General features: G+C 42.9%; 1 protein-coding gene and 1 long non-coding RNA gene across 2 annotated transcripts in view; one reads left to right on the top strand and one right to left on the bottom strand.

Annotated features, from left to right (window-relative positions):
- LOC125453275 (TBC1 domain family member 8-like) overlaps positions 1-27403 on the bottom strand; it is a 102544-nt gene that overhangs the window by 66028 nt on the left and 9113 nt on the right. The gene's annotated exons all lie outside the window — the stretch shown is intronic.
- The window catches only part of LOC132209769 (uncharacterized), a 41929-nt gene that overhangs the window by 2170 nt on the left and 12356 nt on the right, over positions 1-27403 (top strand). Inside the window, exon 2 of the long non-coding RNA XR_009445846.1 lies at positions 2217-2327. This is a non-coding gene — a long non-coding RNA (uncharacterized LOC132209769). The remainder of the gene's footprint in view (positions 1-2216; positions 2328-27403) is intronic.

A 27403-nucleotide genomic window follows, 5' to 3' on the forward strand; every position in this document is an offset into this window, starting at 1 on the left:
TTTGGAGCCGGTGTAGGTGCGGAAGAGGGACTGTTCCACGTAACCTACAAAGAGGCAGGCATAGCTTGGGCCCATGCGGGTACCCATGGCCACCCCCTTTGTCTGTAGGAAGTGGGAGGAATCGAAAGAGAAGTTGTTGAGGGTGAGGAAGAGTTCGGCTAGGCAGATGAGGGCCTTGAGGTCATCTGCATGAGGAATACAGGTATATAGGGACTGGACATCCATGGTGAAAGTGAGGTGTTGGGGGCCAGGGAATTGGAAGTCCTGGCGGAGGTGGAGGGCGTGGGTGGTGTCACAGACGTAGGTGGGGAGTTCCTGGACCAAAAGGGAGAAAATGGAGTCCAGATAGGTTGAGATGATCACTGATTATCTTGGATTCTCCAGCATCTGCAGTTCCCATTATCACTTACCTGCTATCCATGCCCAGTATGTAGCCCGTACCTCAAATTTTCACTTTCCATAGTGACATTTGACATAGCACCTTATCAGATGCTTTCTGGAAATCCAAGTACAGTACATTCTCTGGTTCCCCTCTATCCATAGCACATTACTTCAAAGAATTCAATAATTTGGCTAGACACGTTTTCCCTTTACATAAAACCAATGTTGATTGACTCTGCCCGATTACCTTGAATTTTCCAAATGCCCTACAATAACATCTTTAGCAATAACTTCTAACATTGTGCAGGGACGAAAAATCCAACTTTTAGAACCCAGTAGTTCTGAAGAAGTCATATCAGAGTGGAAACACTAACTCTGTTTCTCTCTCCGCATATGTTGCCATAGCAGCTGAGCTTCTCCAGTATTTTGTTTTTATGAAAGATTCCCAGCATCTGCAGTAACCTGCTTTTAATTAAAATAATTTCTTTGCTCTTAATGCTTGATAAACAAATTTTTTACATGAGAATCCGGGTGAAATGAAAAAGCAGAAGACAAAATGTTTCCCTCACCAACCCACTCAAGATACAAACTAAACAATAATGCAGTGTTTCATGTTGTATGTGATGATTTAGTTGAAATTGGATGAAATCAAAAAAAAGGGTTAACTTAAACAACACTCTCAAAAGAAATGTAGAATTATTTGGTGAGGAAATGTCCATGGGTTGTCCAACACCAGCTATAATACTGGCAAATCCTGTTGGAAAAAAAAAGAGAAAAAAGTGAAAACTAGTTCCATTTTATTAATTTTTAAGCATAAAAACCCACTGCATTCTGATAGAGTTTATAACTTTGTTCAATTTTTGTAGCTTAAAAAAGTTGAAGCTTTAAAATTTGTTGATTTTCTCTGGAAAGAACTTTGCTTGTTGCAATCACTTCATAACTCTTAAAATTATGTTTGAGCAGTCATGATCCCAGCTGATGGTACTGGACAAGTCAGACCCTAGCCTGAAATTGGCTTTAATAAACCACAAGTTTTATTTTCTTCTGCTTACCATGGAGATCAGGTCACTGAAAATATTCACAAGAGGTCATCAACATGATTATTATTCTTCTGTTAAAAGTATCATACAAAATAAAAATACTGTATCATGTTATACAACTATTGGAAAAATCTCATTACTAACATCAGGAAGGTAAACATCAAAAACCCATCATTTTATCCTAGCAATAATCTTATAGACACTCGAACCTCAGTGAAGTGTTACCCCATCTCAACTCTTAAACCTTTTACTCAGCAAGCATGGCTGTAACAGGTTTCCTTAGGAACATTTCTGCACATTAACCAACAAAAATAATATCTAGTGACTGTCTCTCGCAGAGGCCTTGAAGCAAATGCTACTTCAAAAAAACTTGTTCCTAAACATACGTACCTCAAACTATGACCTCTACAGCCTTATAGAAGGCCTTCCTCTCAGACATAGACAGCTCTGTTCCTGTTTCTTCCCACAGATCTCTGCGAAGTGGATGACTTCTCCCCAGCCCTTGCTGCTTGGAAACTGCTAACAGCACCTCTGCCGTTATGAGCCTTTCCTACCCTTTCATGAACAGACTTCTAACTCCTCCTCATTCACTCCCATTCTCTGTGGTCATGGCAAAACAAATTAGCCAACATCTTAATTACCTCTCCTTGTAGCTTGCTGGTCCTTTAGCTCAAATCACATGACATACTGTAAATGCTGTTTTAAACTCAATGCTCGAAATAACCTGACCTTAAGCATGTCATTTCTCCTGCCTAACAGAACTGAAGAACTAATATCCATTTTCCTCCACTTTAGGACTCAAGTTCTCAAGAATAATTTATGAACCCTCATAACAGAAGCAAGACCATTTAACGATTTACTTTTTCAATTGTGCTTAACTGAATGTACCCAAGAGGAGACAACATGGTAAGGCCTCATCATAATTATGTAATATTACGCTTCACCAGATCTATTACAGGAAATCCAAAATAGGATATTAAAACTTTAGATCACTGTACAGTGAAAGAGCAGAACTATCTATTATTTTCTCAAATCACAAATTGGTATCAGAGGAAAAACTGCATTGCCTTCAATACAGAAACATACATCAAGCAACTCTCCCATTTCAGAATCTGAGAGTTGTGACTGAATCTCACTGTAGAGCTTCAACTCAAAACCTAGACTGACACGCCAGTGCAGTACTGAGGGATCATGCACAGAGGTCTCACCTCTTCGGTGGAACTTCAAACTGAGATCTTGCCTACCATCCGAGGGACACATGAAAGTGGGTACTGTTGAGGAAACCTCTTTACCCAAACAGTGAGAAGATTGTTTTTAACCACTCCCTGCAGTAATAGGTTGCACAAACTATGATGTATAAAGAGGAAGCCATCAAGTGTTATGAGAGAAGGAAATTGATGGTTACAATGGTAGAGTTAGAGGAGAAAAGATGGGAGGCCACTCAAGCAGAACCTAAACACCAAGCTGATTTGGCTGAGTGACCCGTTTCCAAGCCACGTACACATGTAAGAAGCAGGGGAGTTATTCCCATTTGCCCCCTTCATAGTTTATCCCTCATTCTATATCACCAAAACAGGTTTTAGTTGGAGATTACACCATATTGTTACAATTTATAAGTACAGTTGCCAAAACACCCAGGCAGCCATGACAGTACCTCAATACAACCTTCATTGGTTGTAAAATTGCTCAGAATGACCAGCAGTTGTGAAAGGAACAACACAAATATACATTGTTCTTCTTTCAAGCTCATGTATTTTATTTGTGGTGGCGATTTCTTTCAAGTGACATAAATGTTAGAGTCAATTCTGGTACTGAATCCAAGCAATGATGATTACAACTTGCTATCAATTCATCTCAGGAATGTAGGAACAGAAATAGGGCACTTAGCACCCAAGCCTGTTCCATCACATTGCTGATCTGTGACCCAATATATCTGGACTTGCTCTGAATCCTTTATCTTTGGTTAACCAACCTACTAGATTTAAAAAGCTAACAACTGATCCATTTACTGTTGTCTGCGGAAGATTTTTACATGTACAACTTCTTCCCAACTTCACCTCCATATTACAACCTTAATTCCTGGATTCCATCTACAACTTTAGTATTCCCTATTTTGAGGACTTTGAGCTCCGTGGCGCTCAGATATTTGTACACCTCCAATTCTAACTACTTGCACATTTTTAAGATTTTAATTGCACTGTTTTTGAATGCCCTGTGTTCAGCTGCCTAGAGTGTAAACACTGGAAATGCTTCCCTAAAATGCTCTGCTTTATTATCTCTTTGGGTATATCTATTTAGTATTCCCCCCACCCCCAAGTAAACATGAATCAAATGTGGAACACGCAGAATTGAACAGGGTGTTTCCAGGTTTAATCTAACTAGGGCTTTAGTGGAATTGTAGCAAAAGCTTTACTTATTTTTATTCTAGCTTCCCAAATATAAGGTTTGAGTATTTTCTCTATATGCCACGATATGTTCATGATTTTCAAATGATGGGTACATTACTTTCTGGATTATCACTATTCAATTTTTCACTATTTAGCAAAATATTCTGATTTATCCTTTACATCAAAACTAAAAATATATGCTTCTATCAATATAGTTCATAACTGCAATTTGTTTTGCACATCAGAACACTATCATGGTGCTTCAGAGGCAGAATGCAATAGCTGTCGAGACAAAGCTTAAGCTAAAAAAAAAGTATAAGTTGACATTTCAACACAAGGTCATGGATATTGTAGTATCTTGATTAGACAGAAATGTTTGGCACGTTTACATTCTTCTTCTTGATACAAAACAAGTCAATCATGTGATTCAGAATTGCAAAGCAAGGTAAGATCTTTATTTGAAGATAAGACTATTTGCAATGGTAAAGTGGGAGGCTGTAGAAACAGGTCTGATTTTTCCAAGCTGCTGCTGCAAACTGACTGCAAGTTCTGGGACTACACAAAATTGTTTTTGATTTGATTTATTATTGTCACATGTACCTAGGTACAGTGATTTTTTTTTGTTTTGCGAGCAGTACCAGCTGATCATATCATGCAAAATGTATGAGCATAATAGAACAGGAGTGAAGAATACAAAGTCAAAGTCAATGCTGCAGATCTATAGCAGTAGAGAAGAAGCTGGTCTTGAATCTGTGGGTACACGTGTTTAGGCTTTTATATCTTCTGCCTGATAGAGGTTGGAAGAGATGACCGGGGTGAGAGGGGTTTTTGAGTATGTTGGCTGCCTTCCCAAGGCAGCAGTTAGTAGAGATGGAGTCAGTGAATGGAAGGCTGGTTTGTTTGATGGACTGGGCCATATTCACGACTCTCTGCTGTTTTAGTTTTTTCTTTATTTGTTTGTCCCACGTATTAAGTATAAGAAAACGTAAAGTGCAGCAAAAAGTGCACAAAGTCACCATTCACTGGTACTCACTCAGTTACAAAACCCAAAATTAAAAGATTTCATGCAGCCAAAAAGATAAGCAAGAGGAAAAAAAAAGTCCTGATTTCAGAGTCCCAAATCCCAGCTCCACAATGGTGCAGGAGCTGCTCCAAATCGCTAGGATACCCAGGAGATGGCTCTCACCCACCAATTGCTGCACCCACCACTCCCCCTCACCGGCTCGCTCTCACTGTCCTGGGCATAGCAGCTGCCAGACTAAGGCAGGATGTATTTGGATTGAATTGGTGCCTCACAGCTTGTGCTTGACAGCTGTTTAAGATACACCTCATAAAAAGCTATGCCCTCCCACCTATTTTCTAAACTAAATGTTTAGCCTTAAATGAATGACACGATTTACATGACAACAATAGGAAATAAAATTCTCTGATGAGCCTGGTGTTTGATTTTATTCACGAGTGTGACATGGTCATTGCTGGCCCAGCCAGCATTTATTGCCTATCCCTAAGTGCACTCGAGAATGTGGTGGTGAACTACCTTCTTGAGCCACTGCAGCCCTTGCTGTTTGTAGGCCCACATTACCATTAGGCAGGAATTCCAGGATTTTGAGCTAATGTCACTGAAGCAACAGCGGCTTTCTTCCAAGCCAGGATGGTGAGTGGCTTGGAGCAGAACTTGAAGGTTGTGGTGTTCCCACGTATCTGCTGCCCTTGTTCTTCTGGATGGAAGTTTTCGTGGATTTGGAAGTGAGGTGCTGTTGAAAGGATCTTTGGTCAATTTCTGCGTTGCATTTTGTAAATAGTACACACTGCTGTTACTGAGCACTGTTTAGTGTAGGGAGTGGACGTGGTGCCAATCAGCAGGCTGCTTTATCCTGGATGGTGTCAAGTGTCCACAGTGTTATTGGAGCAGCAATCGTCCAGGAAAGTGGGGAGTATTCCATCACACTCTTGATGTGTGCCTTGTAGCCAGCAAAGTGAACTGGCAGAATAGAGAAGGGCATAGATCAAAGATAGTGGCAGACATTTAAGAACCAAAGAATAGGTATATTCTTACTACCAAGACAGAAATCTTACAAAGGGAGGACCCACCATCTGTGGGTAACCCAGTAGTTTGGGAAAGCATCAAATTCAAGGACAAACATGACAAATGGACAGGCTTTGGGGAAATCAAGTGGTGAATTACTCATGGAAATATTCCTAATCTGTCCTACTCTTGAAGCTACTGTACTTATATGGCTAGTCCAGTTCAGCTTCTGGTCAATGGTATTTCCCAGGATGCTGATAGTGGAGAAATTCAGTGATGGCAACCCCCATGGAATGTCAAGGGGTGGTGATTTGGTTGCCTTTTAATGGAGATAAAGTTTTTGTTGCACACTTCGAAAGACCCAAGGAGTCAGGAAATATCACCACCGTTTCAAAAGAATATCACACCTAAACAATTTCTTGGAGTTCTTTGAAGGAGTAACATGCACTGCGGCTAAAGGGAGCCTGTAGACTTGGATTTACAGATGGGATTTAATAAGGTGCCACATCAAAAAAAAACGAAAATAAAAGCTCATGGTAGAACGGAAAATATTAGCACAGACAGGGGATTAGCTGGCTGGCAGGAGACACTATGCGTAAAATGACCCGACTGACAAGATATGATAAGTAAAAGTGCACAAAGATCTGCGCTGGGACCTCAACTTTTTTTACCTTGACTTCCAGGTGGGAGAAGTGGGCAAGGGCATGGTGACTAAATTCACAGATGAAACCAAAGATAGGAAATTATGTTGCAAAGATGATAAGGAAGTTACAGATAGATATAGGTGGATTAGCTGAGTGGGCAGTAGTCTTGCAGATTGAGTGTAGGAAAACAATATGAAGAAAACAAAAGCAGAGTATTATGGAAATGAAAACCTGCAAAATTTCAAAATGCAGAGGGATTTAGTGTTTAGTCACTGCCCTAAAAGATTAGTAAGCAGGTACAGCACATATTCAAAACTAATATGATGTTATTCTTTACTGGGGAAGAAAAAGTAAAACGAAAAAGTAAAACATAAAAGTAAAAGATATTAAGCATCATTTATGCAGTGCACTGGTGTGACCGCAATTCAAAACCTGTGGGCACTTTTGTTTTCCTTAAAGAAGTAACAGGGAGGATATTATTAAGCTAGAGAGAGTCCAGAGGAGATTTACCAGAATGTTGCTGGCTATGGAAGGTTTGAGTTATAAAGAAAGGCTGAAACTTTTTTCCCCACTGGAGTGTGACAGGTGACATTATAAAAAGGTTTATAAAATCATGAAGGGTATAGACAGAGTTAATGGTAGCTGTCTTTTTTTCATGAATGGGAGCATATTTTTAAGATGAGGGGAGAGAAATTTAAAACAAAGAGACATGGGGGCAAATTATTTACACAAGAGGGTGGTTTGCATGTGGAATGAACTTCCTGAGGAAGAAGTGGTGGATGTGGGCACAGTAACAATGTTTAAAAGACATTTGTATCAGTACGTGAATAGGAAATTTGAGGGATACGGATCAGGAGCAGGCAAGTAGGACTGGTTTAGTTTGGGATTATGTTCGGCTTGGACCGGTTGGACCGAAGGGTCTGTTTCCATGCTGTATGACTCAATGACTATGATTCTAAGTATTTCAAAGCAATGGGAGACGGTTCAGAGGAGGTTTACTAGATCAATACCTGGAATGAAAAAAAACTGTCATATAAAAGGATACCTAAACAGGGTGTCAGGGTAGTCTGATTTCTACAGGTGTTTGCAAGAGCGAGAGGTGGCTTGATTTAAGAACCTAAAATGGTCCTGACAAGGTGGGTGTGGGAAAACTGTGTCAATTCAGAAGGACCTAGGCACGAAATGTCAGCCTTCCTGCTCCTCTGCCTGCTGTGTTCATCCAGCTCTACACCTTGTTATCTCAATTCTGAACTAGTTGGCAGTGTTAAAATTACAAATTTAAAACACATTAAAACACACAATCAGGACAAAGAATAGGAAAGAATTCTCCCCCAACTGATGTTTGGGACACTCTGGAATTCTCTGCCTTGGAAGATTGTGGAGGCAAGATCACTGAGTATTTTTAAAGGCAGAGGGGGATAGATTCTTGTTACTTAGGCTGGAAATCAAGAGTTCACAGAAGTGGATGAGAACGTGGAATTCAAAACACAAACAGATTGGGTATGGAGGAGAGGCAATGGCCTTGTGATTATCACTAGTCTATTAACCCAGAGACCCAGGTAATGCCCTGGGGACCCCAGTCGAATGAGTTCAATTAAAAAATCCGGAATTAAAGGGTCTAAATGATGACCATGAATCCATTGTCGATTGTGGAAAAATCCCATCTGGTTGACTAAAGTCCTTCACGGAAGCAAGTTGCCATCTTTAAATGGATGGACCTATGTGTGATTCCAGGCCCACAGCAGTGTGGTTGACTTTTAACTGCCCTCTGGGCAATAAATGCTGACATAGCCAGTGATGCCTTCATCCCATGACTGAATGAATCAAAACTTCCTGATCTTGAGGATGAAATGGTCTACTTCTATATTGTTCAGTGCTCTAAAAGTCACAATCACATACCTGGATCTGCATCTTTATGGATTGATCAATGTTCTTGATCAGTTTCTGCTTAAAGTACATAAAACTTACAGACAGTAGACGACAAAGTAGAGCTTCACTCAATTGATTTTAATATGTTGACCATGTTTTTCCAGATTTTCAATGTCACTGTCCCTCAACCCAAATGTGCTCAGTTTGTGGAGGGCTTCATTGCATGTGGAAAATTTACATCTTAGATGGTTTATTTATTTAGTTCGGAACTACTGCTGAAACATCAAAGACAAACACAAATGAAATTGGAGCAGAGTGAACTCTCGCAGGAAATCTGTTACATTCCAATGAATCTTGGCTAAAATGATTCTATGGGGCTTTCCAGTATTACTGCAACCTCACTGGGAACAGGAACTGTTCAGATTTACTGGCTCCCCAAACTGAAGTGCTTCATCAACTAGTCATAAATCTTTTCTAAATCAATTGGTTTAAGAAATGTTGCGGCACATCTCTCAAGCAGGTGGGACTCAAACACATAGGTTGAATCTTGGCTTTGAACTGTTGAAGTCAGTTAGTTTTCCAGGGCCTAGTAGGAGTGCCACCCTCAAAAAGAAATAGAAAAAGGGCAATTTTGGCATGAAATTAAATTGATAGACTTCAAAGAGGTGAGTTAAAAAACAGTGAGTAAAGCTGTTCCATAGTCCTCTTTAGATGTTAGGAGCCATCTGGAGCTGGATGGATGGTTCTTCCATGCACACAGCCTGCAGCACTTTAATCTCCCCTCTTTTAGGGGTAGCAATTAGCAATAAAGGGATCGTTTGGTCCTTGCAATGCTGTTCACACTGCACCCTCTGGATTCAGCTAAACAAACTCTGTTCCTGCACCAACTTCACGGCAAATATGAGTATATAGTAATTAAGCTCACCCAAATTTGACCCATCATTTCCAGCTCAAAAGGAGTCACATCCTCTTGAAGGGGTCTTGTGGTGCAATGGCAGTGTGCCTACCTCTGGGCACAAAGGCCTGGATTCAAGTCCCACATGCTCAGAGGTCTGTCAGCATATGCATGAACAGGTTGATTTAAAATTATCTACCAGCACTGGTTTAGGATTACTATGGCACAGTCATACACTCAAACTAGAAAGTTCAGGGTCAAGTCCCACAACAATTGAATTGCCATCAGAATTTCAATTAGGTCCTGGGCCTGAAACCTCCCTTGGGAGCCCACATTTTGAATCCTCTTGGAGGGAGCCCCTTGTGCTGGTTCACTTGCTGTGGGGGTGGATTACCGGTACACCAGAGTTCCTCCGCCCCTTCAACAGTTGGCACATGCCACTGATATCCCATCCCACTGTCTAGTGGAAAATGGGAGTGCTGTCACATGGAGATCCGCCACCACCAGTGTTGGCACGGAGGGTATTGCAGGCAAAAATTCTGCGCAATTAGTTAAAAGGTGGCTCATGGACTCGTGTAACTTCTGCAGCTTTGAAGAGGTCAGCATTCCAAATGTACCGTGGCAGTCGATTACAGTCCCTTCTTCCTTCAGGGGGCTGTTCCTTGACCTTTGACTGCATTTCAAATTAACACTCTTGCTCTTCAGCTAACTGGTGTAAGAAGCTGCATAGGCATGTCCTGTTCTCCATTTACAGAAGCAACTTGTACAAGTCAGGCATCATTTTACATTATCATATCCTGTCTGAGTAGCAGTGACTAACAGCAATTTAAGATATGCATCCTTAAAATGCACATGTACAGCCTTTCTTAATGATCACATACAAAAATAAAAGTCTTCAAGGACCAACTCACTTTCCCCAGGAGATTTTCTGTCCGATTTTAGATGAGGTTCAGTTGAAAGATGATAAACTTTGTTGTAGATGCCTTACTCCTTGTGGTTGTGTTATGATGCCAACCACTAGCAGCTTACGGATAGAGTCTTTTACTACCACCCTCCTGCTTCTTGGACTGGTGACAATGTCCTGCTTGGTGCGCAGTGGTGCTGGCAAACCATCATGATTTGTAAAGGAGAGGGGTCTTGGTCTCAAATAAGATGTAGTTTATTGCACAATTGAAATAGGCATAGGTTATATTAGTCAGTTAGACATAAATCTTGGGACAACAAGCAGCTTGGAGGACACAGGTCGTCGCTCCACAAGTCCAGTGCCATTCTGAGTTTGCTCACCAGAGAGAGAGAGAGAGAGTGTTGTGGTTACTTCTGGTGGCCATCCATAGGAGTCGTGTGTCCAGGTTTTCAATCGTTTATTCAAGTGAACACAAGGAGAGTCCATTCTAAGCTGGCTAGCTGAAAACTCTTAGCAATACAGAAAGATGCACTTTTTTTATTTAGCCACATACGCATCTCATTATATAAGCTCCAACTTCATTTCATAGAAGGACAACCATTTCTTAAGTCATAGTTTAGTGTAATTAATGTCTCTTTCATCCAGCCAAGGATCAATTAATCTTATTCATGCCTGGTACTGGTTTGCCCCATTCGTCATTCATGTCCATCACCTCCCTGTCTCTACATCCCTTCCAACTCCAACGCCTCTGATGTTGTTTCATTAATACTATCTGTTGTAGGTTTGCCAACAGACTTCTACTGACAGTGGCCTTTAGTGTACAAGGAAGATCTGTGGATTCCTTCACTGCCACAGAAAAATAGCTATTTAACCCTTACATTCTCACTTTCTCTAATACCTCTAGGACATTAGCAGATTGAGTGGAGCTGAAGGCACTGTGCAACATTAGCCCTTTCAGAATCATTACTTAATAAATAAGATGTTTGTTGTGTAGTCGGTCAGGCAGGGATATAGTTTGGTGGCAGGAATGTAGCAAAATCCTACAATCAAGAAGGGTTCAAAGCATCAGATACAAAGCACGTCTATAAAAACATCAGGCAACAACCAAAAATTAAATTTAATTATCTATCATGAGACACTAAAACTGAGAAAGCTTTTAGCTTTTCATTGCTTTTTCTGACACAACTTGTAAAAAGAATCACTCAAAACTCAAGAATTGTTCAATAACAAAGCATTTATAGATTGTTAGACTAAATGTCATGGCTCAAACAGTAACAATATGAACTCTAAAACCAAAGCGCTCATGTAGACAATTTACTTAACTGGTACCGCTCAGAGAAACAGACAGATTTGTTTACCAGGACTACTGTAGCTACAAATTGTTTCACGCACAGAAATTTAGTAAAAGAAAGATTTTTGTAACAATGACAGATTTACAATGTGCACTGTACTTAGTACCTGAATGCAAATACATTTTGTTTAGAAGGGCACTGTACCAGGTTAATTCAGCGCAGGGTACACACCACCCTTGGCCAAAAGGTTCCCAGTTCAAATAAACAATTGAATTCAAACACATTATAAACACATAGGTAGATTCTGCAGCCCCAGCCTACACCTGGGGAAGGGGTGTGTCTCTCCCATGGGAACTCCTGCCGAAATAATGAACCCTTTCCTTCCCAATTGATGGAGGCTATTTAATAGTGCTCTAAATCAAATCATTCAATCTCATGCAAGAGATGTATTCAGATTGCATGCCTGAGAATGGGATGCAAGTAATCAGTGGCTGAATGTTCTGAAGAAAGCGCTGTAAATTACCTAATTTAGAAAGGTCACATCAAGTTCAGAGTGTTATTTGACTCATCTCCAAAAGTGGATGACAGCACTCCATATTGTGCTTGATATTGTAAATAATTCGACACAGAGCAGCAATGCAAGCAGGGTCTTATCTGTTCCACTCTGTCAAGCTTGGAATTAAAACTTCCATCTCTCCACAGAGCAGGGGGAAGGCTTAGAATTTCACATCTGGTTGCCACAGCACAAATCATAGAGGAGACCTGAAGACTGAACAGAAAATCATCCGGTTGTGGCAGGTGGCTGCCAGCACATCTTTTCTTCAGAAAAGTTCATCCACAAAACCCTAGCATGTGGTGCTGCATTTTGGAAAGAAAAAAAAATCAGGGCAGGCAAGGTACTGGGGAGTGTTGCTGAACAAAGAGGTCTTGGAGTGCAGGTTCATAGTTCCTTGAAAGTGGAGTCCCAGGTAGGCAAGATAGTGAAGGAGGCATTTGCTATACTTACCTTTATTGGCCAGTGCATTAAGTACAGGAGTTGGGATGACACGTGGTGCCTGTAAGGGACATTAGTTCAGTCACTTTTGGAATACTGCTGGCAATTCTAGTCTCCCTGCTATAGGGAAGATGTTGTGAAACTTGAAAGGGCGCAGAAAAGATTTTGAAGGATGTTGCCAGTGTTGGAGGGTTTGAACTTTAGGGAGAGGCTGAATAGGCTGGGGCTATTTTCCCTGGAGTGTTACAGGCTGAGGGGTGACCTTACAGAGGTTTATAAAATCCATGAGGAGCATGGATGGTGTAAATCGACAAGGTCTTTTACCTGGGAGTGGGGGGGGGGGGGGGGGGGGGGGGGGGGGAATGGTGTTGGAAGGAAGAGTCCAAAACTAGAGGGCAAAAGTTTAAAAGGTTGGAGGGGAAAGATTTTTTTAAAAAAGGGACCTAAGGGGGCAACATTTTCATACAGAGGGTGGTAAGAGTATGGAATGGGCAGCCAGAGGAAGTGGTGGAGGCTGGTACAATTACAACAACATTTAAAAAAGGCACCTGATGGGTATATGAATAGGAAGGGTTGAAGCGGTTATGGGCTAAATACTGGCAAACAGGACTAGATTTATTTAGAATAATTGGTTGGCATGGATAAGTTGAACTGAAGGGTCTGTTATCCATGCTATACATCTCTATGACTCTATTAGTAAAAAGCTGAGGTAATAGTAGAAGTGCCAAGTGAGAATCCGGGTGCATGCAGTGCCACAGTGCTTGAAAGCAAAAAAGTACATTTGAAGCTTAGCCATCACTGTAGGAAACACAGGAGCTAGTTTGTACACAGGTGGGTCATATACTGCAACATGGCAATGCCCAGTCCATCTACTTCTGTGGTGTTCATTGAGAGATAAATATTAAATCAGGACATTGGGGGAAGTCCTCTGCTCACCCATGGATGAGATTTTTTTTAAAACTTCATAGAACGGATAGGTTAACAACTCCTCTGGGAGGGAGCACTTCACAGTCCAGGTCATGCAATGGAAATATTAGCTGGGCTTAAAGTGGGCCTTAGAACTCATGACTGTTTTGAGGAGTGTGAACTATTTCTAAGTCAAGCCAGACACCTAGGAAAACATTAAAGGCTTGCTTTTGTATCAGATTTTAAATTGAAGACTTCACCCGATGAGAGGGCTACACTCCGAAAGCTTGCGATTTCAAATAAACCCATTGGACTGGGTGTTGTGCGATTTCTGACCCCGCCCACTCCGGCCAGCACCTCCACATCACATTCACGTACAGCCTCTCGGCATAACTTTCTTCTGTTGCAAACAGCATGCCCTTCCTTCAGCTACTTCAACATCCTTTCCTTCATCATAAAAGGGTCCACAGTGGGATGGTTGCTGATGATTGCAAAGTGTTCAGCATCGTTCATGGCTCCTCAGATACTGATCCAGTCCTAATTTGAAACAATTTCTTTTCCTTGTTGTTATCTGTTTCATTCGCTAAAAGCCTTTCAAATTAAGTGTTCTCCTGCGTTACCAACTCAAGTCACAGGAAACAATCTAAACTATCCTTGCAACTTCAAAACAAGGAGGGTATAAAGTTGGAAAGAAGTATTGTGGGTGTTCCTTTTTATTCATTCATGGGATGAGAATGTCACTGGCTGGCCGGGATTTAATTCCCGCCCCGATTTGGTACTGCTAGTCAGCTGGACTTCTTTAACCACTGCAGACCATGTGCTGCACGTAGACCCGCAATGCCTTTAGAGACTGTTCTATGTTCTATGTTCTAAAGTGAGTTCCAGGGCTTTGAAGCAGCAATACTAAACAAATAGTGACATATTTCCAAGAAAAGATGGATGTTGAGCAGCTTAGATGGAAACTTTCAGCTTGTGATATTCTCATATCTGCTGCTCTTGATCTTCTAGATGCAAGTGTTCTTGTGTTTAGAAGGTGCTTTCTAAGCAAATTTGGTGAATGTCTGCAGTGCATCTTACAGATGTACTGCTGCTGAGTGTTGACAGTAGATGGTGTGAATGCTTGAGGGTGTGGTGCCATTCAAGCACTGGATGGTATCAAACTTCAAGTGTTTTTGGACAGGCACTCACCTGGTTAAGTGGGGAGTATTCCATTAGAGATAATGGGAGCTGCAGATGCTGCAGAATCCAAGGCAACAAAATGTATTCCATTAGACTCCTGACTTGTGTATTGTACATGATAGACAGGCTCTGGGGATGCAGGGGAGTTCCTCCTCACAGGATTGTTGGCCTCTGTCCTGCTGTTGTAGTGACAGTAGTTACATTGGAAAGTTCAATTCAGTTTCTGGTCCATGGTCACCCCAAGCATGCTGACGGTGGGGGAATTCAGCAATGTTAATACTAATGAACATTAAGAGACAATTTTAGATTCTCACTTATTGAGAACAGTCACTGCCCGATATTTAATTGGGCACAAAACATTAGGCTTGGGCTTGATAAGTGTCAAGCAGATATTTTTCAGGTCTTGGTGCATTTGGGCATGGACTGCTTCATCATCTGAGGAGTCTCAAATGGCGCTGAGCATTGCTCACCAATTCCTGCATATCGTCACCACTGACCTTATGACAGAGGAAAGGCCATTGACAAAGCATCCACCTGACAATGTGGAAAACTGACTCCCTTACATAAAATAGAACAGATCTTTCAGGATGGTGTTACTTCCCTAATCCCTGGATCAAGGATGTCATGGATCAGATACGGGACATTCTGAAGGGAGGGGCAGAACAAGTAGAGATCCACTTCAGTACCAATGACATCAGTTTTTTAAAAAAGAAGTGGTGAGATCCTGTAAGCACAATATAAAGGGAGTAAAAATGTAAGATCTCTAAAGTTTTAATCTCAGGATTGCTCCCACAGCCATACTGCAATGAGATCAAGAATAGGAAAATAGACCAAGTGAACATGCGGCTGGAGGGATTTAGATTCATGAGGCACTGAGACCGATCCACAGGAAGATGGCACTTGTATATGAGCTGGACCAGTTGCACCCCAGCATGACTGGGACCAATATTCTCAAGAGGAGTGTTTACTTGTATAGTAGGGGAGTAGCAGAGAGATAGGAACCTGAATGGGGAGAAAACGTCATTGGTACTGCACTTTTTTTGTGAAATATTAAGAGGACACATCTGAAAAGGTATCATGCTTTAATGAGCATTCACAATAGTGTGGATGAATTAACTGCGCAAATTGTTATTAACAGGTAAGATAGGATTATGATTATAGAGACATAGCTACAATGTGACAGAGGTTGGGAACTGAACATCAAAAGGGTATTCAAACCTTAGGAAGCACAGGCAATGGATAGCTTTCTAGAAGCTAAAAGAAGATCTCAAGGGATATGGCGGGAATATGACATTGGGATAGATAGCTAACTATAATCATCACGTTGAATGGTGAAGCAGTGTCATCGCGCCAAGTGTCCTTCTCCTGCTCCTATTTTCTATGTTTCAGTAACAGTGAGCCAGTCTCATGACAACTTAGTACTTTTTCCTGCCACTTTTACAGCCAGATGAGCAGAGGAAATTGGCTCTCCTCTTTTGAACCCCCTCGTCAGTTGCAATAAGTATTTTTTATTTTTTTAAAAATTTCTTTCAGCATGCAGTCAACTTTCACATCAATTAAAAAGATACAGTTAACTAGATCAAAATTATGAAGTCAAGTGACCTTTTCTTGTCTGTTACAGCTTTTCTGAGCCTAGTCACAACTTGCCGATACGCAGGAATATTGGGCATATATGATAGAGTTCCTAACATACATGCTCAGGATGTTTGACAAGCATATTGGGTTAGTATGTAGGTTAGTAAGTTTGCAGATGATAGTAAAGTCGGTGGAGTGGTGGACAGCATGGAAGAATGTTGCAGGTCGCAGGGAGACTTGGACAAACTGCAGAATTGGGCCGAAAGGTGGCAAATGGAGTTCAATGCGGATAAATGGGAGGTGATTCACTTTGGGAAGAATAATAGGAAGGCAGAATACTGGGTCAATGGAAAGATTCTTGGTAGTGTGGATGTGCAGAGAGATTTTGGTGTCCATGTACATAGATCCCTGAAAGTTGCCACCGAGGTTGATAGTGCAGTTAGAAGGCTTATGGTGTGTTAGGTTTTATTGGTAGAGGGATTGAGTTCAGGAGCCGAGATGTCATGCTGCAACTGCACAAAACGCTAGTGCGGCCTCATTTGGAATATTGCGTGCAGTTCTGGTCGCCCCATTACAGGAAGGATGTGGAAGCATTGGAAAAGGTGCGGAGGAGATTTACCAGGATGTTGCCTGGGTTGCAGACCCTATGAAGAAAAGCTGAGGGACTTGGGTCTGCTCTCATTGGAGAAAAGGAGGCTAAGAGGGGATTCAATAGAGATATCCAAAATGATCAGAGGATTAGACAGGGTGAACAGTGAGAGTCTTTTTCCAAGGATGATGACTTCAGCTTGTACAAGGGGGCATAGCCACAAATTGAGGGGTGGTGATAGATTTAAGACAGATGTCAGAGGCAGGTTCTTTACTCAGAGTGGTAAGGGCGTGGAATGCCCTGCCTGCCAATGTAGTTAACTCAGCCACATTAGGGGCATTTAAACAGTCCTTGGATAAGCATATGGATGATGATAGGATAGTGTAGGTGGAGGGGCTTAGATTAGTTCACAGGTCGGCACAACATCGAGGGCCAAAGGGTCTGTTCTGCGCTATATTGTTCTATTCTATCTATATTGGTATGGTTAAAAGGACGATCTTGGAGTAAGATGTAATCAAGTGTGCATTTCCAAAAGGACATACTCCATGACTGTATTAGCCTTATTAAACTGCACAAAAAGAACTCAAATTCATTAAACTGATCTGCCTTAAACAAATCCATGTAGGCTTTCATTTACTGAATCACTTTTGCCCAAGTGACACAATTTTGCTTCAAACATTGTTTGTAAAGGTTTCCTTACCACAAAGGCCAAATTAAGTTAACTGCCTTATAGTGAATAGATTTATCCTTGCATTACTTTTGAACAAGGGATATAATATTTGCAATTCTCCAATGCTCTGGCATCTCTCTTGCACCTAATGATTATTGAAGGACTATCATCAGTGCCTGCACAGTTTTACTCTTCCTTCCTTCAGCATCCTTGGATCCATCCTAGCTAGTTTTAGCCATGTGAAGTACAGTCATCTGCTCCCACGATGAGGCATTCCACTCCCGCACATCCCAGACGTCCAAGTACTTCAAAGACCGCAACTTTCCCCCCACAGTGGTCAAGAACGCCCTTGACCACGTCTCCCGCAACACATCCCTCACAACCCGCCCCCACCACAACCGCCTAAAGATGATCCCCCTTGTTCTCACACACCACCCCACCAACCTCCGGATACAACGCATCATCCTCTGACACTTCCGCCATCTACAATTGAACCCCACCACCCAAGACATTTTTCCATCCCCACCCTTGTCTGCCTTCCGAGAGACCACTCTCTGTGACTCCCTTGTTCGCTCCACACTGCCATCCAACCCCACCACACCCGGCACCTTCCCCTGCAACCGCACGAAGTGCTACACTAGCCCCCACACCTCCTCCCTCACCCCTATCCCAGGCCCCAAGATGGCTTTCCATATTAAGCAGAGGTTCACCTGCACATCTGACAATGTGGTATACTGCATCCACTGTACCCGGTGTGGCTTCCTCTACATTGGGGAAACCAAGCAGAGGCTTGGGGACCGCTTTGCGGAACACCTCCGCTCGGTTCGCATTAAACAACTACACCTCCCAGTCGCAAACCATTTCCACTCCCACTCCCATTCTTTGGATGACATGTCCATCATGGGCCTCCTGCAGTGCCACAATGATGCCACCCGAAGGTTGCAGGAACAGCAACTCATATTCCGCTTGGGAACCCTGCAGCCCAATGGTATCAATGTGGACTTCACCAGCTTCAAAATCTCCCCTTCCCCCACCGCATCCCTAAACCAGCCCAGTTCATCCCCTCCCCCCACCGCACCACACAACCAGCCCAGCTCTTCCCCTCCACCCACTGCATCCCAAAACCAGTCCAACCCGTCTCTGCCTCCCTAACCTGTTCTTCCTCTCACCCATCCCTTCCTCCCACCCCAAGCCGCACCTCCATCTCCTACCTACTAACCTCATCCCACCTCCTTGACCGGTCCGTCTTCCCTGGACTGACCTATCCCCTCCCTACCTATACTCTCCTCTCCATCTATCTTCTTTTCTCTCCATCTTCAGTCCGCCTCCCCCCCTCTCCCTATTTATTCCAGAACCCTCACCCCATCCCCCTCTCTGATGAAGGGTCCAGGCCCGAAACGTCAGCTTTTGTGTTCCTGAGATGCTGCTGGGCCTGCTGTGTTCATCCAGCCTCACATTTTATTATCTTGGATTCTCCAGCATCTGCAGTTCCCATTATCACTGATGTACAGTCAGCTTTTTAATAGCTCATCAGTTTTAACTTATCCAATACCAAAACTGCTTCCTTTCAGTGTACCAAGGAAGATGAAGAAGCGGGAACAAAAACAAAAACTGCTGGAAAAGCTCAGCAATTCTGCAGCATCTGAGAAGGAGAAAAGAGAGTTAACATTTCAGATCCGGTGACTCTTCCTCAGAACTCAGTTCTGATTTACAGCATCTGCAGTTCTTTTGGTTTTTAAAAGAAGATGCAGTTGGCGCCAAGTTAAGGACAGATGCAAAAAAAAAATGTTCATTTAGTACCTTTGCCATGGCAACTGCCTGCATGCATGCATTTGTTTCCTATAAACGAATTTTAGACTCATTTCAGTTGCTAGGTGCTTCTCAAATTTTCTGATTTGTTTTACTACATCCATTTAAAACTTTCTACATTTAGCCCAGTTCTATTAGTTTTAATCAACCTGATATTGGTCAAACTCAACATTTAAAAAAATAAGCTTGCCTTCTCTTTTGCCATCTTGGGGGCTCAGATTTCCTCTTTTGTGAAAATGTACCTCACCTGTACTGTTCCATTAGAGTTTTACCTGAAGCTTGATTTTCAGTGCACCTGGCCAAGATTTGTTCTCATTCCATGCATATTGGCATTCCTACAGTTGTATTTTTCATTTGAATTTCTCCTTATCTCTAGATAAGCCATTTGATTTATGATCATTGTTCCCCAAAAGTTCTCCGACTGTCACCCGATTCACCTCATCCCCCAAACCAGATCCAGCAATGCTCCTTCCTCACTGGGCTAAAAACGTACAACTAAGAAAACTCTCCCGAATGTTTTAGAATTCTTGCCCCTCTCTGCTCCTTATACTGCTACCATCCCATATTAAAGCTCCCCATCATTATTTACAATCAAAGGGCAGCAGGAATTGGTGTTTGTGGGCACAGACAGCACAGTAACTACAATAAACATTCCATATAATCATGCTGCTTTTACAGCAGTGTGACCTGTGATCAGAAATCACCAATTACAAAATAAGATGAACTCTGTCCACTGAGTTTGAGTCATTTAACGGTATGCTATAGTGTTCAAAGTCTCAGATTGCTTTAAATAGTCATCCGGAGATGACTATTAAATGCAAATCCAGTAGTCTCCCTCCATTGTGGGGAGTTTGGCAACTTTAGGTGGACAGGCAATATAAATGTCTTCTGGTCACAATCTGAAAGGAACCATAGCAGAGCAATTCTGGACCAAGCAAATGTTGTATTTTAAATGTGTCAGCAGTCTGTACTTGTGTAGTTTCCAAGTCTAAACAAATGTGGTATAATGCTATTGGCTCATTAGATAGACTTAGCATTCATGAGCCTTTCCGATTTGTGTGGTCGACACACTGCTGCTGTCTCTAAATAGTGAGGAGTGCTCGAATGGACAGACGCCAACTGGCCACCTATGGGTCTTGATGAACCTCCCAGTGTAGGTCTTTGAACATTCCTCTTCATAAAGTCATATTTTTGCCCCAGACCTAAAGGCAAGAACAAGTTGGAGCATGACATAATGCCAGGCAATGTGGCATCAAATTCAAGCCAGAGTAACCATAAAGATAATTATCTTAAAGTGGGAGCTGATACAAAACCTTCCAAGACAGGCATGTCAAGCCATTTCTAAATGGTTAACAAGCAGAGTAACTGAATCTTACACCACTTAAAAAAGTGGCCAATGAAACTAATTGTGGAATATTTTTAAAATATGATTAATACGTAGCAGGTAGTATTTTCCACAGGGGCTGCCAGAACTCGAAGGAAAATTATCACAGGTCTTTATAAGCAGGGATTTGGCACAATGCCCTAAAACAAGGCAGAAAGCATGGGGCAAAAGAAATGGTTCCATGACTTGTGATAACACTTCAAATATTTTTTGGCTCAAGTTAAAGATTGATATAGCACGCTGTTTTATTAATACACTTGGGTATACAGACTTGCAGAGAATGCTATACCATTGAAATGTAAAGTTATGGGCCTCCAGAGTCATGGCTCACTTTTTCATGGATCACAATCTGCTGCAGGAATCATGGCCTTCCCTGAAGGCAGTCGAACTGAAATGATTCTGGTTCATACAGTCAGACATGAAAATTAAGTAAGTATCTTTCTAACTGTGCAAACTGGCATAGTATCAGAGGTAACCATTAGTTACCCTTACTAAAAAAAAGTAGCATGTCACTTTGTGAAATAAGTAAGAAGCACCATAGGTCAAATCACTTTTATTTTAATAAAAGTAATGCTACCAGGTTTATCACACTTATAGCTTATCAATGTGGACCTCCAGAAGGCATTCACTAAGTTCAATATCTTAAGACTCACTGGCCAAAATTAAAAATACTGTAATGGAACAAGCAGTACTCGAGCAAGGTGGCAGACAGAAGGGATAGCTAATAAATCAAACTGGAAAGTAAGATTTGCAGAAGGTACAGAGTTTGAAAACACTGTATTTGGGAATCAGAGAAATATAGTAGGTAGATGATTAACACAAGATAGTGAAAATTTATCCATTTTGATTCAGAGAAAAAAGAAAGTATTTCCTGAACAGGGCAAGATTGATGTAGATTCGCCATAGTTACCAGACCATGATTGCGTACCTAATGAGAAAGCAGCCTGAGGGTCAACCAGCCCTCAGGGAGGGAAAGAGGTTGAGGAGGAGGATTCTTCAGCTGGTACAGGAATTGAAACCATACTGTTGGCATCACATTGCATTACAAACAAACCATCTAACTGACTCCTGTTAATCAGCTGTGAGCAAATTAATAAATGCTGGTAGAGTAAACAAATCAAAAAGAATACAAAGAAATTGCAATTGTCCAGATTTCGAAATCAGACTCCATTTGGAGTACTATATAAGCTTCAGACAAGTAGTATGGTCCAGATGTTGGTGATAAAACAAGGGCAAGTTTGAGCGGCAGGGGATGTTAATGGTTCTGCAGGGCTTTTTTTAAAAAAAAACAGCAACATACAACCAGGCCATGATAACAAAGTGTGGAGCTGGATGAACACAGCAGGCCAAGCAGCATCTCAGGAGCACAAAAGCTGACGTTTCGGGCCTGGACCCTTCATTAGAGAGGGGGATGGGGAGAGGGATCTGAAATAAATAGGGAGAGAGGGGGAGGCGGACCGAAGATGGATAGAGGAGAAGATAGGTGGAGAGTATAGGTGGGGACGGCTTAGGTCAATCCGGGGAGGATGGACAGGTCAAGGAGGCGGGATGAGGTTGGTAGGTGGGAAATGGAGGTGCAGCTTGGGGGGGGGGGGGGGGGGGGGCGGGAAATAGGTGAGAGGGAGAACAGGTTAGGGAGGTGGGGACGAGCTGGGCTGGTTTTGGGATGCAGTGGGGGGGGGGGGGGGGGGGGGAGGGAAGATTTTGAAGCTTGTGAAGTCCACATTGATACCATTGGGCTGCAGGGTTCCCAAGCAGAATATGAGTTGCTGTTCCTGCAACCCTCGGGTGGCATCATTGTGGCACCACAAGAGGCCCATGACAGACATGTTGTCTAAAGGAATGGGAAGGGGCGGGGGGGGGGGGGGGGGAAGAGTTAAAATGGTTTGCGGCTGGGAGGTGCAGTTGTTTATTGCGAACCGAACGGAGGGTGTTCTGCAAAGCGGTCTGCAAGCCTCCAAAAAAGTGTGAAGCTGGATGAACACAGCAGGCCAAGCAGCATCTTAGGGGTACAAAAGCTGATGTTCCAGGCCTAGACCCTTCATCCTAGGCCCGAAACACCAGCTTTTGTGCTCCCGAGATGCTGCTTGGCCTGCTGCGTTCATCCAGCTTCACACTTTGTTACCTCATCCCTAGTAGACCTTCTGCTGTTAATCATTTATAATCCAGGTTCTACGCTGGTGATTGAAACAATGAGTTTCCTGGTTTAGTGTACTTGGGCAAGTTCCAGGCATCTAGACTAAAATGTACAGAAGTCAGTGTGCAAAGCATCCACAAATTAATCTGGACCACAACTTTGCACATCAGAAGTCTGCAATTTCCAGTCAAACAACGCATGTCAGAAGGTTCAGTGCTGCTACTGGAAGACTCACACCAATGTATGGGACCTTAGATGATCAAGTTTAGACTTGTCATAAGGACATCATAGATTGCAGGCTTTGTATTCATCAACAAAATTTATTCATACAACTCCTCTCACATAATACAACTTAAGCAGCACCACAGGACAAAATTTAACATTAAATCACGCAAGGAGATAGCAGGGCAGAAGGACAGTTTGGTCAAAAAAAGGTGCATTTTAAGGAATATCACTTTTTGAAAAATGCTTTGGTGCAAGGGATTCCAGCACGTAGGGTCTTGGCAGCTGAAGGTACAACAACCAAAAAGGAGAATCAATAAATAAATCAGGGATGCTTCAAAAGCCGGAGTTAAAGAAACACATATTCCAGGATCACTCTAGGGCTGGAATGTGGAGATTAGATCAAAAGGTGAGGCTACTGGCAGATCCAAAAGCAAGGATGTGAATTGAGCATGGATTGAACAGGAACTGGTGCCAATCAGCAAATGTAGGACTTATTGGTGAATGGAACTTGACTCAAGGCGTGACATGGGCAGCAGAACCTTGGGTGACCTCAAGACTATAGAACGTATAACCAGAAATCAAAGCATGGATGAGATGTCTGAACCAGGTAAGCTGAGGCAGGAAGGCTACATTACAAAGAAGGAAACAGGGGCTTTAAGTAATGCTGGGGATATATAGACAAAAGCTTCCCTGTGCCAAATATGACACCAAGATTGCAAAACGCCTGGTTCAACCTTGCCACCAGAGAAAAGATTTTGCAAAAAATTGAAGCTTTGAAACCTGGAACTAAAGGCTGGAAAATAGATCAGCCATGATTTTACTAAAATGGCAAAAAATCAGTTCGAGTTGCTGGATTGCCAATTCGTGTCCCTAGGTTTCAATAGCAATAGTTAAATCAGATCATGCCAGCTACCAGATTTCTTCATAAAAGCAAAATCATGCAAAACTGCACTATTACAATGATCATCTGTTAAGGGTAATGTTTGCTAAGAACCTGTTTCTTTTTTCAACTCATCCCCTCCACTCACCCACACCCCAATCTAGACCACCGACCTAAACTGGAAACCAAAACTGTGGCAGTAACATTATTTCTTGGGAAACACTTCACATCCTTATTTGCACAAACTGCAGAACAAAATGGTAACTATCAAATTAAACAAAATCATTAAAGCTCAGCTTTAGCTGGAACACTACTTATAAAGGATTGTTTTGAAAAAGTTAATCTGACAAAATAATGTGCTCATGCTTCAAATAGATTTAAAACACTTTTTTGGCCCAGTATTCAAATAGTCTTCATTACACACAGTGCACTGTTTTAACTATCTGCTTTCTCAGATCATTGTAATGATCAAACTGCAAGGGAATTGTCCATGGTTTCCAGATTATTTGTCCCTCAAATCAATGTCATTTCAAGTTATCAAGGCTTACCATTGCTGCTTCTGGGAACTTGCACAGCACTAAAGTGGCAGCCATCTTTCCTAGAACAACTTTTCTAATCAAGTATTTTCATATGCACCCAATGTTTTGCCATGTCTTAAGCCCATGAACTCAAAACAGTGTCCCAATTAGTTTTTGTTGTCTACAGCACTAAAATCTGAGTCACTTATAAACTGACAACTGCCAAGAGTCACACAGAATCAGATAGGTTGGCGATTTGTACCTGTTCCTGCATGCCATAAACGCAAATGCAGAGCTTTCCTGTCATAGATAGTGGGAACTGCAGATGCTGGAGAATTCCAAGATAATAAAATGTGAGGGTGGATGAACACAGCAGGCCAAACAGCATCTCAGGAGCACAAAAGCTGACGTTTCAGGCCTAGACCCTTCATCCTCTCTGAAGGAGGGTCTAGGCCCGAAACGTCAGCTTTTGTGCTCCTGAGATGCTGCTTGGCCTGCTGTGTTCATCCAGCCTCACATTTTATTATCTTGCTTTCCTGTCATGATCACTTTCAGAAGGAATATGCTGATGAACAAGTAAGCAGTTGTAGAACATGACCAGCTGCCATTGCTCAGTTAACTTGCAGCATCTAATGAGGGAGTTGCAGGTATGCTTAACCATAACAATAGATTCACTGCAAAGCTTTGGTAACTACCTGCTGAAAAATCCTGCCACATATCTTCAAACAAAAAGGACTTATGTTTAGTTTACTAGTACTGATGAGAGACTGGCAAGTTTGTGTTGTGCAAACATAGAACGACAAACACAGAACCACAATATCTCCCTCAGAGAAAGACTGCATTTTAAGAAGGCAAGAAATGAACACTTTAAAATGGAGTTCGGAATGGGAATGACATCTTCAGGAAGTTTTTGTACAGTGCAAAATAGGTGGCAGGTACCATATTAGAGTCACACACTACGGAAACAGACCTTGCACCCAACCAGACAATGCTGACCATAATCCCAAGCCAAACTGGTCTCACCTGCCTCCACTTGGCTAATATCCCTCCAAACATTTCTTATTCATGTGCTTATCCAAATATCTTTTAAAAGTTGTCACTATGGGAGAGAATGTCAAAGGGCAGCACAGTGGAACTGAAAAAAACTGATGGTACAACAGAAAAACAACATCACAAACAGAGTAAAAACAAATATACATATTTAGGTATCAGTGATAATGGGAACTGCAGATGCTGGAGAATCCAAGATAACAAAAAGTGTGGAGCTGGATGAACACAGCAGGCCAAGCAGCATCTCAGGAGCACAAAAGCTGACGTTTCGGGCCTGGACCCTTCAGAGAAGGGGATGGGGAGAGGGAAGTGGAATAAAAAGGGAGAGAGGGGGAGGCAGGCCGACGATGGAGAGAAAACAAGATAGGTAGAGAGGAGAGTATAGGTGAGGAGGTAGGGAGGGGATTGGTCAGTCCAAGGAAGATGGACAGGTCAAGGAGGCGGGATGAGGTGGTAGGTAGGAAATGGAGGTGCGGCTTGAGGTGGGAGGAAGGGATGGGCGAGATGAAGAACAGGTTAGGGAAGCAGAGACAGGCTGGGCTGGTTTTGGGATGCAGTGGGGGGAGGGGACGAACTGGGCTGGTTTTGGGATGCAGTGGGGGAAGGGGAGATTTTGAAGTTGTGAAGTCCACATTGATACCATTGGGCTGCAGGGTTCCCAAGCGGAATACGAGTTGCTGTTCCTGCAACCTTTGGGTGGCATCATTGTGGCACTGCAGGAGGCCCATGATGGGTTGTCGTCTGAGGAATGGGAGGGGGAGTTGAAATGGTTTGCATTCTATTGCACCTGGTGTGGCTTCCTCTACATTGGGGAAACCAAGCGGAGGCTTGGGGACCACTTTGCAGAACACCTCCGTTCGGTTCGCAACAAACAACTGCACCTCCCAGTCGCGAACCATATCTTGTTTGCTCTCCGCCTCCCCCCTCTCCCTATTTATTTCAGTTCCCTCTGCCAATCCCCCTCTCTGATGAAGGGTCTAGGCCCGAAACGTCAGCTTTTGTGCTCCTGAGATGCTGCTTGGTCTGCTGTGTTGATCCAGCTCCACACTTTGTTATCATACATATTTAGGTAACGTAGTGTAGAGCTGGATGATCACAGCAGGCCAAGCAGCAGAGGAGCTGGAAGGCTGACATTTTGGGCCTAGACCTTTCTTCAGAAACGGGGGAGGGGGAAGGGCATTCTGAAATAAATAGGTAGAGGGGGAGGCAAATAGAAGATGGGTAGATGACAAAATAGGTGAAGAGCAGACAGACAGGTTAAAAAGAGGCAGGGATGGAGCCAGTAAAGGTGAATGTGGGGAGCAAGTTAGGAAAGCGATAGGTCAGTCCAGAGACGATGGCCAGGTCAAGAGAGCGGGATGAGGTTGGTGGGAGGTGGGGATAGGTGGGAAGAAGGACAGGTTAAGGAAGCGGAGACAAGCCGGGCTGGATTTGGGATGCGGTAGTGGGAGGGGAGATTTTGAAGCGTGAAGTCTACATTGCAGCCCGATGGTATCAGGGTTCCCAGGCAGAAAATGAGGTACTGTACCTTCAACCTTCGGATGGCATCGTTGTGGCACTGCAGGAGGCCCAGGATGGACATGTCATTTGAGGAATGGGAGGGGGAGTTGAAATGGTTCATGACTGGGAGGTACAGTTGTTTAGTGCAAACTGAGCAGAGGTGTTCTGCAAAGCAGTCCCCAAGCCTCCACGTGGTTTCCCCGATGTAGAGGAGGCCACAAAGGGAACAGCGGATGCAGAATACCACATTGGTGGATGTGCAGGTGAACATCTGCTTGATGTGGAAAGTCTACTTGGGGCCTGGGATGGGGTTGAGGGAGGTGTGGGGGCAAGTGTAGCACTTCCTGTGGTTGCAGGGAAAAGTGCCGGGTGTGGTGGGGCTGGAGGGGAGTGTGGAGCGAACACGGGAGTCCCGGAGAGAGTGGTCCCTCCGGAAAGCAGATAAGGGTGGGGACGGAAAATGTCTTGTGGTGGGATCAGATTGCAGATGGCAGAAGTGTCAGAGGATGATGCGTTGGATCCGGATATTGGTGGGGTGGCACGTGAGGA

The sequence above is a fragment of the Stegostoma tigrinum genome, chromosome 6, assembly GCF_030684315.1.
Source record: "Stegostoma tigrinum isolate sSteTig4 chromosome 6, sSteTig4.hap1, whole genome shotgun sequence".
Taxonomy (NCBI): domain Eukaryota; kingdom Metazoa; phylum Chordata; class Chondrichthyes; order Orectolobiformes; family Stegostomatidae; genus Stegostoma; species Stegostoma tigrinum.